The following is an 18,047-nucleotide window of genomic DNA, read 5'->3' as shown; positions in this document are numbered from 1 at the left end:
AAACAAAAAAAAACAAAACATAGTGATTAAGGGTCCCTGATTTACAAAATAATTGTTAGAAGTACTAGTGGGGGCTGGAATTCATTGTCTGATGTAGAAATCCTCAGTTTATTCAAAGTAAGTGTCTTATAATGCACTAGAACAGCCACGACCTGAAAAGTTGCAGACCAAGACCTACAAGGCTCACCAGCTCTTTTCTGATCAAAATGGACACGAGTTAAATAGCTTTTTATTGTGACAATTATTTTCTCTGATTCCGTGAGTCAAATTCATTAAACTTGATGCACACATCTAAGGACCAAAACCTCTAAACAGTAAAAAGATTCTCACCTGAACTCAAGTGTCCCGGCAAAAATCTCTCACTGTTCTATTGTCTTTCTCATCTCAATATTTTAATGTTCATATGCCTATATCTCCACTAGCGCAGCAGAAATAATTTTCACAAAATGGCCAGCTTATACTTAAGCTTTGTGCCTCAAGAGCTCAGTCTTAATTCTAGTTTTCTGTTGCACATTGAACCACATTTTAAAATTGTATTCCCCCCCCACTTCACCTCCGTCCTACAACCACTCCCACTCCCATTGCACTGCCAGTTCTGGCCTCATCAGGACCAAGCTCCAATTACAAGCCAAGGTCATCCATCAGGCAAAACCAAAGAAGAAATCTCACCAAACCATCACATCACCTTATAAACTATATAGAAAAATGCGAGAAAGACTCAACAATTATATTTAAAACAAAGCTACTACATTCTTGACATGTTAAGATTAATTAAAACAAAACAAAAAATGAATGCATTTGAAAGAACAGCAATGTCCATCTTTAAAAAGAGCAGCATGAATTTAAGCCTTGGTAAGGAGTTTGGTAAAGCTGCCTCTAAGTGTTGTTTCATGATATACCATTCATCTCAGCAACTATATTTCTATAAATGCTCCAGGCTTTTTGAAGTATCGAATAACTCTCCTTATTTCAATGACTTGCATAAACTTTAATAAGGTACAACCTAAAAACCCACCGCTATCTTCCAGTTCTATTTCAGCTCTGGTAACTTATCCCAAAAAGCATAGATTCACTGCTTTTTTCATAACTGAAATCACTATGGTTAAGATGAGAGACATGGAATGAAGTTCTGAAAATTGCACATAATATCAAATCACTCACTTTGTTCACATTTTCAAGTGCATCATTAGTCACAAAAGTCAAGAATCAAGTGTATATATTTGGCATATGTAAAACCTGAACACTTATTTGCTACAGCTCGACAGACACATCGGGTGCAAAAATAACAAAAAACAAAGATAGAATAATACACAAGGGCGGCACAGTGGCGCAGCGATAGAATGGCTGCCTTATAGTGCCAGAGACCGGAGTCCGATCCTGACTACTGTATGGAGTCTGTACTTTCTTCCTGTGACCATATGGGTTTTCTCCGAGTGCCCCGGTTTTCTCCCACATTCCAAAGACATGTAGGTTTGCAGGTTAATTGACTTCTGTAAATTATCCCTAGTGTGTAAGATAGAACTAGTGTGCGGGTGATCGCTGGTCGGCGTCGACTTGGTGGGCCGAAGGGCATGCTTCCACGCTGTACCTCTAAACTAAACAATAAATGATTAATAATTCTAAGTAAACTATATATGATCATACAAATACTAAAGTATGTAAAGCAACAAGTATAGTGCAAAGCACAGTGGTTCGGTGCTGAGGCAGGGTTGTCGCTAGGGTTGTGCAGGGTGATTAGAAACATAGAAGCTAGGTGCAGGAGGAGCCAGCACTACCATTCAGTGTGATCATGGCTGATCGTCCCCTACCAATAACCCGTGCCTGCCTTCTCCCCATATCCCTTGACTCCACTAGCCCCTAGAGCTCTATCTAACTCTCTCTTTAATCCATCCAGTGACTTGGCCTCCAATGCCCTCTGTGGCAGGGAATTCCACAAATTCACAACTCTCTGGGTGAAAACGTTTTTTTCTCACCTCAGTCTTAAATGACCTCCCCTTTATTCTAAGACTGTGGCCCCTGGTTCTGGACTCGCCCAACATTGGGAACATTTTTCCTGCATCTAGCTTGTCTAGTCCTTTTATAATTTTATATGTTTCTATAAGATCCCCCTCATCCCTCTGAACTCCAGTGAATACAAGCCTAGTCTTTTCAATCTTTCCTCGTATGACAGTCCCGCCATCCCTGGGATCAATCTCGTGAACCTACGCTGCACTGCTTCAATCACAAGGATGTTCTTCCTCAAATTAGGTTGGAGGTTGATAGGAGCAAGTTTTTGAAACTGGCGGTAATGGTTCTCAGACTCTGATACATTCTTCCTGATGATAGCAGTAAGAAGACAACAAGGCCAGGGTGATGTGGATCTGTGATATTAGCTGCCTTCCAGTGATGGACTGTAGTGTCCACCACTTTCTGCCTTTTGTTTCTGAGCATTTGAATGTCCAAACCAGGCTAAGATGCAACCAGTCGGTATTCTCTGCACCTTACAAAAGGACACAATGTGCTGGATGCTCAGGCTACATCTCTGGAGAACATAGATAGGTGCTGTTTCGTGTGGGTTACCTTGGGATCCCTTCGTGATTACATCAACGTGTAGGGCAAACCCTCCACCTCCTTTACCTACTTCTCTATTTCAAACGCATACCTTTAAAACAAAATGATATTTTCCTCATTGACAAATTAATCGTGCAAACATCTCACCTTGCTCTGTATTTATCAGGATCTCGGAACTGAAGCACCTTTTATATAGTTTTCCATTTCGCCTATAACCTACAATATTCTGAAAGAAAAGTCACCAAACTATCATTTATTTAAGAAACATAGAAGCAAATGATAGTTGGTGACATCAGACTTTTCTTTCAGAATATTGAAAGTTGTCCTTGTTGTCTTTCATGTTCATCTATAAGTTGGAAATATAGCACCATTTCATCATTGTTGTAGTGTTCATCACCGTTCACTCAACAGTACTATTTGGAGTACATTTAGTAGGGTTGCAACAGTTCACCTAAACCTCATGTGGGCAATTGATATTAGTATTGCTTTATTATTGTCACACATACCGAGATACAGAGAGTCTTTGGGCGTTATCCTGACATCAATATTATTTCCGAGTACAATAAACCACTCGCAAGTATAATAGGTGGAACAAAGAGATAAATCCAGAGAATAATACTATTACAGAATTATAGTGTTCCAGTTACAGAGGAAAGTCCAAGATCCACAATGAGGTAAGTTGAAAGATCGGCACTACATCCTAGCTTATGAGAGGACCATTTCATAGTCTGATAACAGCAGAAAAGAAGCGGTTTCTGAATCCAATTAGGGATGGGCAATGAAACGGAAGACCCGGAAGTGGCGGTGGGGTGGGAGAAACATGTTTTTGGTCTCTTCCTTCGGGGGGATGCGACTTTTTCTTGTCGTATCCCCCATCTCCGTCTCCGCTGAGGGCTTGTGGCTGTGGCGGCGTTCCGGCAGCAGACCTGACTTCGGGACTGTGGCGGCGATTCCGGCGGCGGCCCGACTTCGGAGCTGTGGCTGCTTTCCGGTGTTGGCCCGACTTCGGAGCTGTGGTGGCGTTCCGGCGGCGGCGACCCGACTTCGGAGCTGTGGCGGCTTTCCGGCGGCGGACCCGACTTCGGGACTGTGGCGGCGGCGGAACCCGACTTTGGAGGCTGGAGGCTTAGCCGCGGGCCCAGTGGACGACATCGTCGGGAGCTCGCAGGTCACAGGTTGGTGACCTGTTTTTCCGGAGCTCCCGCAACAACAGCTTTGTCCGCTGGACTTGAGGGCGGCGGCTTCGACCACCCTGGGCCGCAAAGTTTGAACAGGCCCGCTCGCGGAGCTCGGATTCAGCCGCGGGACTGACTTACTTGCCATCACCCGGCGGGGTCACAACATCGGAAGCCTGGATCGCCTCAGCGCAGAGCGATAACAAGGAGGGAAGAGCCGAACAAGGAGGGGAGAGACAAAGACTTTAAGACTTTTGCCTTCCATCACAGTGAGGAGGTGCCTGGTGAACTCACTGTGGTAGATGTTAAATTTGTGTTTGTTGTGTGTTTTTGTTATTTTTATTATATGTATGACTACAAGGCACAAAATTTCGTTCAGACCGAAAGGTCTGAATGACAATAAAGGATACTTTGACTTTGAAGAAATTCACCAGATAAACAATGAATGCACTTCAGAAAAAAATTATAACCTGAAAGAGTACGAGCATCGACAACCAGAACAGAAAATCAGCCAAGAATTGTTTTAGGTATGGAAAAAGCATCATCTATGCTTACTCTTTTAACTTAAATACAAAACCTTGGACAGACCTAATGATTGGAAAGAGAAAACTATCAAAACATTATAATCATTGTAAAAAAATATATATCTTTGCAATATATATAAAACATCAACAATTTATTGGAAAAAGTGAGTCAGGAGCAAAAGGCATCCCCAAAAGCTAATGGGTAATACAGGTGCACAACCTTTTATCCGGAGTTCCGGAAACCGAAAAGCTCCGAAAACCGGACATTTTTTCCAGGATGTTGTCTGCTCACCAAAGCTCGCGTTTGGCGACAAACTTGACCCGAAACGACCCACGGTCAACTGTACTACTGTAGTGGCTGCCTCCTCCGGAGACCGGGGAGACACTTAAACATCTGTAAATCATGCTTACATGTTAGTCAGTTAGTTTGGAGGGCTTTTATGTGAAGGGGGGAGGGGGGTGTGAAGGGGGAAACTTTAATTCTTAGTCCCCTACCTGGTCGAAGAGGCGGGGAGCGGGCAAAGCCTTACCGGGTCGCCGTGCAGTAAGCTCCAGTGAGCTGTGGCCGCCAACTCCCAACATCGCAGAGCTGGGGCTACGGGCGTCCGGCCGCGGGCGGCGCCGGTTGTAGCTCCGACCCCGGCAACTCTACCCCTGGCTGCGCGGCGCTCCAAATCCAGCGTCGCCCGCGACCGGACGCCCGCAGCCCCGGCTCCGCGATGTTGGGAGTCAGCGGCCACAGCGCTTCGGAGTTTACCGCACGGCGACCCGGTAAGGCATTGCCCGCTCCCCGCTGGTATCCCAGCACTGTGGCCGCCAACTCCCAACATCGCAGAGCTGGGGCTACGGGCGTCCGGCCGCGGGCGGTGCCGGTTGTAGCTCCGACCCCGGCAACTCTACCCCTGGCTGCGCGGCGCTCCAAATCCAGCGTCGCCCGCGACCGGACGCCCGCAGCCCCGGCTCCGCGATGTTGGGAGTCAGCGGCCACAGCGCTTCGGAGTTTACCGCATGGCGACCCGGTAAGGCATTGCCCGCTCCCCGCTGGTATCCCAGCACTGTGGCCGCCAACTCCCAACATCGCGGAGCTGGGGCTGCGGGCGGGCGACGCTGGATATGGAACACCGCGCAGCCTGGGATAGAGTTGCCGGGGTCGGAGCTCCAACCAGCGCCACCCGCGGCCGGACGCCCTCAGCCCCAGCTCCGCGATGTTGGGAGTCGGCGGACACAGCGCTCCGGAGGTTACTGCACGGCGACCCGGTAAGGCATTGCCCACTCCCCGCCTCTCTCCGACCCGGTAGGGGACTAAGAATTAAAGTTCCCCCCTTCACCCCCCCCCCACCACATAAAATCCCTCCAAACTAACTGACTAACCTTTAAGCAATGATTTACAATGATTCCCCGGTCTCCGGGGAGGAGTCAGCCGCTCCAGACTTTTCAAGCCGCCCGCGCTACCTACCTAATCTACGCTAAAAATCTTCCATTCCGAAATCCGAAAAATTCCGAAATCCGAGAAATGTCTGGTCCCAAGGCTTTCGGATAAAAGGTTGTGCATCTGTATATATAAAAAAAATGAAATAATACACAAGGTAAATAAAGGACAACAATGGTAAATAAAAATTGCAGCAGGATCTTAATCGGTTGGGCAAGTGGGCTGAGGAATGGTTAAGGGAAGCCAGAGGTATTGCATTTTAGGAAGTTTAACCAGGGTAGTACCTATACAGTGAATTGTAGGGCTCTGAGGAGCATTTTAGAGCAGAGGGGTCTAGGAGAACAGGTACATGTCAAGCACTTACTATCAGCTCTATGTAAAAAAAACGTTGTCCCTCTCACCTTAAAGCTATGCCCTATAGTATTTGATTTTTCCATCCTCGGAAAAAGGTTATGAATATCTAACATATCTATTCCTCTCATAATTTTTTATACTTCTCTCAGTTCTTCTCACAAACTCTGGCATTCCAGAGAAAACAATCTAAGGTCTGTCCAACCTCTCCCTCTAATCTAGCAGTCATTCTGGTAAACCTACTCTGCAACCTTCCCAAAGCCTCCACCCACTTCCTGTAATGGAGAGACCAGAATTGCACACAATACAAATATGGTCAAACCAAAATCCTATAAAGCTGCATCATGACTTTTTGTTTTTAATACTCAATCCCCTGACCTTTGAAAGCAAGCATAACATATGCTTTCTTTACCACTCGATCTACTTGTTTTGCTACTTTCATGGAGTTATGGACTTGGAGCCTAATACCCCCCTGTACATCAATGCTGTTGAGGGTCATGCCATTAATTGCATATGACCTCCCAAAGTGCAACACCTCACACTTGCTTCTATTAAACTCCATTTCTCCACCCATTTCCAGAGCTGATCTGTATCCCGCTGTATTCCTTGAAAGCCTTTCTCACTGCCCACGATCCCAGCAATCTTGGTGTCATCTGCAAACTTATTAATCAACCTGTCTAAGTTTACATCCATATCGTTTATATATATATCACAAACAGCAGAGATCCCATAACAGATCCCTGAGGAACTTTACTGGTCACAGACCTCTGGCCCGAGTACTGGATATACTCAATAGATCAAAAGCTTCTTATAAGATGACATGACACATTTAGGAAGTAATGTGGGATTAGAGACATGATTTCCACAAAATAAACACATGGAAAATAACAAGGAAAGTGACATGGCCCAAGTAGTTTCCTCCAAGAATTTTAAAGAAAATGAAATAATTATAGAAGATTTAACAATAACCTTTTTAAAAAATGTCTTACTTCAGGAGGAAGCTGATCTTCGAATTAAAAAATTATATCATTTTTACAAGAAACCAGGGAATTACAGACCAATTAGCCTAATGTGTTTTCTCCTATCTTTCCACTCAGTAGACACTTTCCATTTTCCAGTAAGCCATTCAGAACACATATCAAGATGAACATGTACTTCAGCACAAGTTTTGATCCAGAAAGCAATACTTAGCATATATCATATACTGTTTCTTCAAATTCATCTTTTGATGTTGCTGACATATTCTAGAGTGTGCCTCCATAAGACCCAGATATCCACTAATACTTTGCTGAAATGGCTACTTGTCATAGGCAAAGCCAATCCCACAGCAAATCTACAGGGTATTTCAGGATAATTTGGCTCTTGCGACAATAAGTACCTTTCCCATTGTTAACAAAACTATTGCATGAATTGGATGGGAAATACTTCTTTAAATAACAAACTTTAATATTTGACATTAATATATTTTGTATGTTTCTTTTAATACAAGTTTTCCACTAATTGACAAGTAATTAAATAAACCACCTCTTAGGAAATGAGACTGAGCAAGTGGTTTGAGAAGTCTGTTGGGGAACATTTTGGGATAAGTGTTCCCTCAACTTCTATTAGTTTCAAGATGGAAAAAGTGATCTGTTCCTGAAGTTGAAATCTTAAATTGGGAGACCAATTGTGATAGCGTCAGACAGGCATTCTCAACAGTTGATTGGGGCAGTTGTTTACAGGTAAAGGGACATCTGACACGTGAGTCTTTTAAAAGAGTCAGGATCAGCAATGCTCGTTAGAGCGAAGAGCATGACTGCCACTTTGTTAAACGAGGGATATTAAGGATTTGGTCAAGAAAAATGAGGCATATATCAGGTATAGACCGCAAGGTCAAACAAGTCTCTTGATGCAAAACACAAAAGGAGGAAATAAAAAGGGCAAAAGGGGCAATAAAATATTATTGGCAGACATGATAAAGGAGAATCCCAAAAGATTCTGTAAGCATGTAAAGAGTAAAAAGATAGGTGGGGAGAGAGAAGGGTCCCCTTAAGAATCAAATTTGCATGCTATGTGTAATCTTAAATGAATACTTCTAGTCTGTACATACTGTGGAGAAGGGACATGGTAGTTAGGGGCAGCTGTTGGAGATTATGACAAGCATGCAGGTGTATAAATTCCTGGCACCTGACCAGATTTATCCTAGGACGTTATGGGTAGCAAGGGAGTAGGTTGTTGAGGGTGGAGTGCAGAGCCAGTGAGATCGCATCCCCTTTGGATCTTCAGTGATGGTATTCAATCTGTAGCATGTCCATGTTCTTGCTAAGGTTAGACTTGATAGATGCCACAACCAACCTCTTAAAGTCCTTCACCACCAACAAACATTAGCCCCACCATCCAGACGTGTCACCTTACTTTGCTTGGGCACTGGTATTACTGATGCTTTTTTAAAGCAAGTAGGAACCTCGATCCTTAGCAATAAGAGGTTGAAGATGGCCCAGATCAACAGCCAGGTTTTGAGAACATGGATAGGTAGATCAAGTCCAGACGCTTTCAAAGCGGTTCCAGCGGTAGGACCGGACCGGAGGTGACGCGAGTGGCCGGCGCTGCAAATGGCATGGGTGACGGTGCAAGCTGAGAGCAGTGCAGTTGTTCGGCGCAGAAAGCGGCGGGGGAGACAACATGAGCGACCAGTGCTGCGAGCAGGGCGATGCTGGATGGGGGGGGCGGCACAGGCGACAGGTACTGCAAGTGGCGAGGGTGCGCCGGGGGAGGCAGCGCGTGCTGGTGGCGTCACGGGTGGTTGGCGCTGTGAGTGGCAGGGGAGACGGCCCAAGCCGGGGGTGGCGTGGGCCGCTTTCAGTAGGGCAGTCCTGTATGATAGAAATCCATTATAAAGAGATCAGTTAAATTGAGGGTTTACTGTATGTCCCTGAAAGTGACAATAAATATAAACAGGAAGTGAAGGCAGTGCATGGCCTACTTGCCTTCATAGGATGAGGCACCAAGTACAAGAGTTACAGTTGTACAAAACATTGGTTTGGCCATACTTGGACTATTGTGCAGTTCCTGATACCACACAAGAGAAAAGGTGTGTTTAAGCTAGACGGGTGAAGAAATCATTTGTAAGAATGTTGCTTTGATTGTAGGGCTTAGATTATGAAAAAATCTATAGACTGTAAACGTTTCTATAGGTATGTAAAAAGGAAAAGATTAGTGAAGACAAATGTAGGTCCCTTACAGACAGGTGAAATTATAATTCAAAATAGGAAATGGCAGAACATTTAAACGAGTACTTTCGTTCTGTCTTCAATAAGGAAGACACAAACAATCTCCTGGAAATACTAGGGGACCAAGGATCAAGTGGGAGGAAGGAACTGAAGGGAATCTACATTAGTCAGAAAATGGTGTTAGGTAAACTGTTGGGACTGAAGGCAGATAAATCCCCAGGTCCAGATGGTCTGCATCCCAGAGTACTCAAGGAAGTGGCCCTAGAAATCGTGAATGATCATTTTGGTGATCATTTTCCAATGTTCTGTCGACACTGGATCAGTTCCTGTGGACTGGAGGGTAGCCAATGTAACTACACTTTTTAAGAAAGGAGGGAGAGAGAAAATGGGGAATTATAGATCAGTTAGCCTTACATCGGTAGTGGGGAAGATGCTGGAGTTGATTATTAAAGATATTATAGCAGTGCATTTGGAAAGCAGTGACGGGATCGGTCAAAGTCAGCATGGATTTATGAAGGTGAAATCATACTTGACTAAACTTTTTGAATTTTTTGAGTATGTAACAAGTAGAATGGATAAGGGAGAGCCAGTGGATGTGATGTATCTGGACTTTCAAAAAGCGTTTGACCACATAAGAGATTAGTGAGCAAAATTAGAGCACATGGTATTGGGGGTAGGGTATTGACATGGATAGAGAACTGCTTGGCAGACAGGAAGCAAAGAGTTGGAATTTAGGGGTCCTTTTCAGAATGGCAGACAGTGACTAGTGGGGTCTCCCAAGGCTCAGTGCTGGGACCCCAGTTGTTTACAATTAAAGATTTAGACGAGATAATTAAATATAACATCTCTACGTTTGTGGATGACACAAAGCTGGGTGGCAGTCTGAGCTGCGAGGAGGACGCTATGAGGCTGCAGGGTGACTTAGATAGGTTGGGTGAGTGGGCAGATGCATAGCAGATGCAGTATAGTGTGGATAAATGTGAGGTTATCCACTTTGGTGGCAAGAACAGAAAGGCAGATTATTATCTGAATGGCAGGTAGACACAAAATGCTGGAGTAACTCAGCGGGGCAGGCAGCATCTCTGGAGAGAAGGAATAGGTGACGTTTTGGGTCGAGAACCTTCTCTAGACTGATGTCAGGAGAGTGGGCGGAACAGAGGCACAATGTAGTCGGAGACAGTAAGACTGGTGGGAGAACTGGGAAGGGGAGGGGGTGGAGAGAGGGAAAGCCAGGGCTATTTGAAGTTAGGGAAGTCAATGTTCAAACAGCTGAGGTGTAAGCTACCCAAACGAAATACGAGGTACTGTTCCTCCAATTTACGCAGGGCCTCACTCTGACAATGGAGGAGGCCCACGACAGAAAGGTCAGATTGGGAATGGGAGGGGGAGTTAAAGTGCTGAGCAATCGGGAGATCAGGTAGGTTAAGGCAGACTGAGTGAAGATCTTCAGCAAAACGATCGCCGAGCCTGCGCTTTGTACAGAAGTTGACACCTGGAACACCGGATACAGTAGATGATGTTGGAGGAGGTGCAAGTGTGAATCGTGTCAGATTAGGAGAAGGGGAGGTACAACAAGACCTGGGTGTGCTTGTACATCAGTCTCTGAAAGTAAGCACGCAATACAGCAGGTAGTGAAGAAAGCCACTACCTTTGGCCATTATTGCGAGAGGATTTGAGTTTGGGAGCAAGGATGTCCTATAACAGTTGTACAGGGCACTGGTGAGACCGCACCTGGAGTATTGTGTTCAATTTTGGTCTCCTAATTTGAGGAAGGACATTATTGTTATTGAGGGAGTGCAGTGGAGGTTCACCAGGTTAATACCCGGGATGGCAGAACTGACATATGAGAGGGGATCTTATAGAAACATATACATTTCTTTGAGGATTGGACAGGGTAGATGCAGGAAAAATGTTCCTGATGTTGGGGAAGTCCAGAACCGGGAGTCACAGTTTAAGAATAAGGGGTAGGCCATTTGGGACTGAGATGAGGAAAAACTTTATCACCCAGAGAGTTGTGAATCTGTGGAATTCTGTGCCACAGAAGGCAGTGGAAGCCAATGCACTGGATGTTTTCAAGAGGGTTAGATTTCGCAGTTAGGGCTAAAGGAATCATGCGATATGGGGGAAAAAGCAGGTATGAGGTACTGATTTTAGATGATCAGCCATGATTATGTCAGCGCTGGCTCGAAGGGCTGAATAGCCTACTCCTGCACTTATTTTCTATGTTTCTATAGGCTGGGTCAGTTATCCTTGAAGCAATGGAGGCTGAGTTGTGAAGTGACAAAGGTATATTAAACTATCAGAGGGGTAAATGGATAGAAAGTCTTTCCCATGTTTCCATGGTAGGGGCATCTAAAACTAGAAGGCATAGGTTTAAGATGAGTGGGAGCAGGTTTATAGAAGATTTGCAGGATAAAATATCTTTCAAAAGAAGAGCAGTAAAGAGTTTTGAATGAACTGAGAGAGGGGTCGTGGAGGAGGGAGCAGTAACTTAAGCGCCAGCGGGACATGTACTTGAATAATAATAATAATAATAAATTTTATTTATGGGCGCCTTTCAAGAGTCTCAAGGACACCTTACAAAAATTTAGCAAGTAGAGGAAAAACATGTAAGCGGAATGAAATAAATAGTAGAGACATGACTAGTACACAAAGTAAAGACAGAATTCAATACAAAACACAATATGAGGCAATTAATGCACAGATGAAAAAGGAGGGGGACGTGGGGCTAAGGATAGGCAGAGGTGAAGAGATGGGTCTTGAGGCGGGACTGGAAGATGGTGAGGGACACGGAATTGCGGATCAGTTGGGGGAGGGAGTTCCAGAGCCTGGGAGCTGCCCTGGAGAAGGCTCTGTCCCCAAAACTGCGGAGGTTGGATTTGTGGATGGAGAGGAGACCGGCTGATGTGGATCTGTGGGACCATGAGGGTTGGTAGGGGGAGAGGAGGTCAGTGAGATATGGGGGGGGCCAGATGGTGGAGGGCTTTGTAGGTGAGGACCAGGATTTTGTAGGTGATCCGGTGGGAGATGGGAAGCCAGTGAAGTTGTTTGAGACTGGAGTGATGTGATGCCAGGATTTGGTGTGGGTGATGAGTCGGGCGGCTGCGTTCTGGACCAGTTGGAGTTGGTTGATGTAGGTGGAGCTGATGCCAAGAAGAAGTGAGTTGCAGTAGTCCAGTCGGGAGGAGATGAAGGCATGGATGAGTCTTTCAGCAGCGGGAGGTGTGAGAGAGGGTCTGATTTTGGCGATTTTGCGGAGGTGAAAGAAGGAGGGTTTTAATGACATGGCGGATGTGAGGCTCAAGGGAGAGGGTGGAATCAAAGATCACGCCAAGGTTGCGGGCCTGGGGAGATGGGGAGACAGTGGTGCCGTCGATGGTGAGGTGGGGTTATTGATTTTGCTGAGTGTGGATTTGAAGCCTATGAGGAGGAATTCTGTTTTATCGCTGTTGAGTTTGAGGAAGTTATGTTGCATCCAGGTTTTTATAGCTGACAAACAGGAGTTGATATGGGAGAGGAGGGGGGGGGGTGCGGGGATTTGGTGCCGAGGTAGATCTGGGTGTCATCGGCGTAACAGTGGAAGTCCAGGTTGAAGTTGCGGAGTATCTGACCAAGGGGGAGGATGTAGATGATGAAGAGGAGGGGGCCGAGTACGGAGCCTTGGGGAACGCCTTGAGTAACTGTGGCTGTAGCAGAGGTGTGGTTATGGAGAGAGATGAAGTGGGATCTGTTGGAAAGGTAGGAACAGAGCCAGCTGAGTGCAGAATCTTCAATGCCAAGGTCCCCAATGAGCAAGGCACAGGGGATATGGAATGAATGCAGACAAGTGGGATTGGCACAGATACACATGATGGTCAGCACAGATGAGACGGGCGAAAGGGTCTTTTTCTATGCTGTGCAAATCTACGACAACCTGGTTTTCCCACATGTGTCAAGATAATCGAAGTTGACCAAGCTATAAACTTCCAACTATCCTGGGGGCTGTATTTCTTAGGACACTTTAAACTACTGAACCCTCTGGGGCTCTATGTTCACAACTCTGCCAACTTCTGGTAATTAGTCCATGAAGTTTGTAATGTATAAAAATAAACCACTGCACAGTACTACAATGTCTTCAACCTTTATCTCTGCCATGTTGGTTGTTTTGTCTTTAATAATGCCCAGAATTTCTTATTTCAGTGTACAGTTCTGACAGCTAACCTCCCCCACCCCTCTCCTACCCACACCCATACTCCCCATTTTAGCTATCTGCAAAGATATTTAAGAACCTTCAAGTCATAAGGGCATTTTATGTAGGTATCTGATGGAAAGATTGCCATTATCAAACATTACCAGGAGCTCCAAAGCCAATCTTGTCTTCAATAGGATTTCCACTAAAGTTGGGAATATGCGTGGTTTCTCTTACACAGAGGGGTTACCTACACAACATTTTTGAAAGGACGTTAAGAACAATGGAAGTAAAATATTAAAAGTTTAAACATAAAATACACCACCACTTATTGGAATACAGCCTGTCTGAATATTAAAGAGAACACTGATGAAAATGTTTAAGAAAGAACTGCAGATGCTGGAAAAAGGTAGACAAAAATGCTGGAGAAACTCAACGGGTGAGGCAGCATTTATGAAGAGAAGGAATAGTCAACGTTTCGGATCGAGACCCTTCTTCAGACTGATGTCGGGGTGGGGCGGGAAAAAGAAAGGAAGAGGTGGAGATAGTAGGCTTGTGGGAGAGCTGGAAAGAAGAAGGGGAAGGAGGGAGAAATTGAGCACTATCTGAAATTGGAGAAGTCAATGTTCATACCGCTGGGGTGTAAACTACACAAGCGAAATATGAGGTGCTCTTATTCCAATTTGCGCTGGGCCTCACTCTGGCAATCGAGGAGCCCCAGGATAGAAAGGTCGGATTCGGAATGGGAGGGAGAATTGAAGTGCTGAGCCACCGGGAGATTAGGTTGGTTAGTGTGAACTGAGCGGAGGTGTTGAGCGAAGCAATTGCCAAGCCCGCGCTTTGTCTCGCCGATGTAGAAGAAATGCTACACTTGTCGCTTAACCTCCCCCCTCAACTCCATCCAAGGACACAAGCAGGCTTTCCAGGTGAAGCAGAGGTTCACCTGCACCTCCTCCAACCTCATCTACTGCATCCGCTGTTCCAGGAGTCAACTTCTCAACATCGACGAGACCAAGCGCTGGCTTGGCGATCCCAGCTCTCCCACACGCCTACTGTCTCCGCCTCTTCCTTTCTTTTTCCCATCCCCCCCCCCCCCCGACATCAGTCTGAAGAAGGGTCTCGACCTGAAATGTCACCTATTCCTTCTCTCCATAGATGCTGCCTCACCCGCTAGGTTTCGCTAGCATTTCTGTCTACACTGATGAAAATAGTCTGTTTTCATCCTTTTATCGAGGACCTTTTTTTACACTTTTAGAAAAACTTTTCAGTAAGAAAGCCAAGAGGGCAAAGAAATATGGAAAGAAAAAAGTTAGATAATTTACAAGAGAATTAGCCAATTATCCCATCGTGCCTTCCTGCCATTCAACAAGTTGATGACAGCTGATTTCTAACCTCAGTGCCACTTACCTGTACATTGAATATACACAACAGAGTTGACACAGCTTTTTTGGAAGAGAATTTCAAAAAATTTCCATTGTCTGTGCGAAGAAATTTCTCTCGTGCCCAGTATGAATATCCAATCCATTTTAGATTGCTATCCCTAATTCTAAACGGACCAGCAAGGGGAAATAAATCATTCCCACATTAATTTTTTAGAGGTCACATATATGAAAACAGTGGTAAATACAAATCAACATCTAATCAAAACTCAAGACGAGTTCTTAACAGCCTTGCAGAATTCCACATTCTGTAGCTTTTATGTGAATTTTAGACATGTTTATCAGTTATATAAAGTACTGGACTGCACACCACAGTACGTCAAAACAAAAGAAAAACAAAAAGTTAAATCTCAATGAAATGGTTTTGCAACTACTCTAAAACAGAAAATTCCAAAATAACTCAAAAGATCCATTATCGTTTAGAAACATAAATCTTACATTTTGCACTAGAATTTCAATAACCTTCTTTCACTGTGTGATTTTCATGCATAAAATACTTGTTTGAGTTAGAAAACAATGTCACGATATTTAACCATTCACAATAGCAAAATGAAAATATGCTTTTGAAAACATTGTTATATTGTTTACAGCAACAAACTACATTCACACAAATATCTTCCATAAATTGTTGACAAATGTATATCTAATTATCTTTTGAAAGTTACTGTTGAATTTTGTTTACATCTCTTCAGGCAGCACTTTCCAGTTTATAACAACCCACAGGGCAAATTTTAAAAAGAAAATCACTCCTCGGAATGTTTTGTCATTTATTTTAAAATCTGTGTTTTCAGTTTATCAATCCCTTTTCTATCTTTTATCCCCCAATTAAAACACTCTATTTTTTTATTACCTCCATTACATCTCCCTTTAACTTTCTCTGTGCCCGAATATCCCATATCACCACAATCACTGTATTGTTCTCGAAAATCTCATCTACATCCTTGAATAGGAGAGTCATAAGAAAGTTTTAATATATTTATTTTATAGTTTCCCAACTCAAAATCCAGCGATGCACCCATTATTGCAAACACAAATCCACATGTGCTTGTGACTCTGGTAATAATGGTAATTCTCCATTACAAAACTATTGTATTAAGCACTTAAACTGTCAATTTGACATATAACAAATAGAAACAGTTAAAAAAGTGCTTACAATAATTTATCTTTCTATAATTACAACTCAGACTATTTCATAGATAGTCAAATACCAAAACAAGGTGTCACTCCAACACAAATTTCATATAAACAACTGTATATTTCAACTGAAGTAACTTCAGCTGAAAATGAACAATTTCATATTTTGATAATTATCTTGTGACTGTAGAAAGCTGGAGTATTTTAAAAAAGTAGTAATGGAAAGATGAAAGGTCATTGGGATCTACCGACTGATGGAATCTTATGTTGTATTGTCATGCATGTCATGTCCTTGCATCGTTGCACGCTAATTTACCAGGACATGGAAGAGAACTAGTAGAAACAAGGAACTTAAACATAGTCAATATGGCATATAACAAATGGAAACAGTTAAAAGTGTTTACAATCATTTATCTTTCTATAATTACAGATGCAAATGCTAGTTTATGAAAAGACGACAAACTGCTGGAGTAGCTCAGCGGGTCAGTCTCAGGAGAATGTGTTCAAGGAGAATGTGGATCGGTGACGTTTCAGGTCGAGCCCTTCTACAGCCTGATTTGAGGGGGTGGGGGGTTTTGGAAGAAATCTGGAAGAAAGGAGGGGCAGGAGAAAGCCTGGCAGGTTATTTGATAGGTAGATGGTTGGACAAAGGCCTTTTCACACTGCCTTCAGTTGTGAAAGGTGATTGCACATCTTTCTTTATTGATCACAAAATTAAAAAAATACTTCGGTGGCTGGAAATATGAGATAAAAACAGAAGCTAGAAACTCATTGCATTTTCAACCTGAAACTTTAACTCAGTTAGTAAAAAACAAACAGCTGAAGGAACTTGGCGAGTCAGGCAACATCTGTAGAGAGGAATGGATGTACAATATCTCAGATTGGTGTCTTTCTTCAAGATTCAATTGAGTCTTACGCCAACACCCAAGTTTCTCTTTTCACAGACGCCGTTTGATCTGTTGATCGATTACTGTATCTTTTTGTTTTTGTTTATTTTAAGTTTCACTGACGAACTAGTGTCTGCATGTAATTTACATGGATACAATCTCACTCGCCTTTTGGATATAATGAATACAGGGGAGTGCACTCGATTCATATTAGTTTAACCCTCCTCAAAAAGACACTTCCTCATTCCAGGTGGTTGCAATCAAACAGAACCACCAAAAGGATAAATAAAGAAGAGAAGAGAAAAAGTTTATTTTCTTTTACATGCAGCTGTAATCTCGCCACACGCGACCAGGACATGTCTATTTCATCCTCGAAATCAAATCAAGATCTTATCAATGACCAATAATTAACTTCAAGCCCTTGGTGGATCCATACATTGAGAGCTCTCTGCCTTTACTCGACCTCACCAAAAGCCTTGGTTCTAGGCCTGGGAGCAACTCGTGGGACACATGGGGTTGTAGTGTACATGAGCACCGACCTCCCGCCCCCCAGCGTGTGCAGCTGAGCTCAGGCCCAGCAAAGCTGATTGTGTTTGTTTACCTGATCCGCCAGCCACGGACTCCGCCTCCACCAACCACCCTGTCCCAGAGATAGGAGCCTCCAGCACCGCGCCGCCGCCACCACTGGCCAGACAACCGGCAGCGCGGCTGCGCACCAGCAGCGCCTCCAGCCGGCGGCCGGCACTCCGCATGCGCATCCCCGCACGCCGGCAGCTGAACGCCGGAAATACGCATGCGTACTACCGCATACCGGCAGCCGGGACTACGCCTGCGCACTGCTGTGCGCCGACAGCAGCGACTACGCATGCGTACTACTGCACGCCGGCAGCTGGCAAAAGCATTGCGCAGCTCACGCTCTGCTGCGCTGGAACGTTGAAAGGAAGGAAGTGAGTGAGTGGTGGAAGAAGCAGCAGGTAGTTTCACAACATTAACAACCACATTGTTCGGTATCTGAAATGCCGTGGAGTACAAGGCAGCCTCAGCTGGAAAATGATATTAGTGTAAATAGATACTTAATATTGCTGTGCCATCAATTTTATCACACATGTTTACACACTTTAAATCTGTGCTCTTATTATAATATCAGTTTAGTTTTGCTAGGATTATTGTATTTGGAGCTT

General features: G+C 44.2%; 1 protein-coding gene across 1 annotated transcript in view; it reads right to left on the bottom strand.

Moving 5' to 3' along the window:
• The window catches only part of tbc1d5 (TBC1 domain family, member 5), a 392,441-nt gene extending 374,841 nt beyond the window's left edge, over positions 1-17,600 (bottom strand). Inside the window, exon 1 of the mRNA XM_055656596.1 lies at positions 17,468-17,600. The gene's annotated coding sequence lies outside the window, so the exon portion shown is untranslated. The remainder of the gene's footprint in view (positions 1-17,467) is intronic.
• Between the last annotated feature and the right edge of the window lie 447 nt (positions 17,601-18,047).

This window comes from Leucoraja erinacea, chromosome 2 (genome assembly GCF_028641065.1).
Source record: "Leucoraja erinacea ecotype New England chromosome 2, Leri_hhj_1, whole genome shotgun sequence".
In the NCBI taxonomy this organism is placed as follows: domain Eukaryota; kingdom Metazoa; phylum Chordata; class Chondrichthyes; order Rajiformes; family Rajidae; genus Leucoraja; species Leucoraja erinaceus.
This window is presented reverse-complemented; position numbering and strand designations above follow the sequence as displayed.